The sequence below is a fragment of the Rhagoletis zephyria genome, unplaced genomic scaffold, assembly GCF_001687245.7.
Source record: "Rhagoletis zephyria isolate East Lansing unplaced genomic scaffold, Rhagoletis_zephyria_1.1 Rzeph_scaffold_00009, whole genome shotgun sequence".
NCBI lineage: Eukaryota > Metazoa > Arthropoda > Insecta > Diptera > Tephritidae > Rhagoletis > Rhagoletis zephyria.
The window spans coordinates 181,173-181,431 of record NW_016157093.1 but is presented as its reverse complement, the minus strand read 5'-3'; positions in this window follow the sequence as shown (position 1 = coordinate 181,431).

Sequence of the window (259 nt, the reverse complement as noted above, 5' to 3'; positions counted from 1 at the left end):
ATCTGTGTTCGTATGGAAAAGTAGCTTATGTCGAAAGGCTGGCTTTAGTATAAATCGGCATTCGCAGCATACGGTTGCGAATGACTTACGGGCGCTAAGCCGTTAAACAACTTTTAGCAAATAAACGTGCAAGAAATAGTTCCGATGCTAGCAAGTCAATATTCTTTTTAAGTCTCATCAAAAAATTCCTTGTCGTTTTAAAAATAAAGGGAATGCCGCATTATACTAAAGCCGGCCTTTCAACATAAGCTACTTTTCC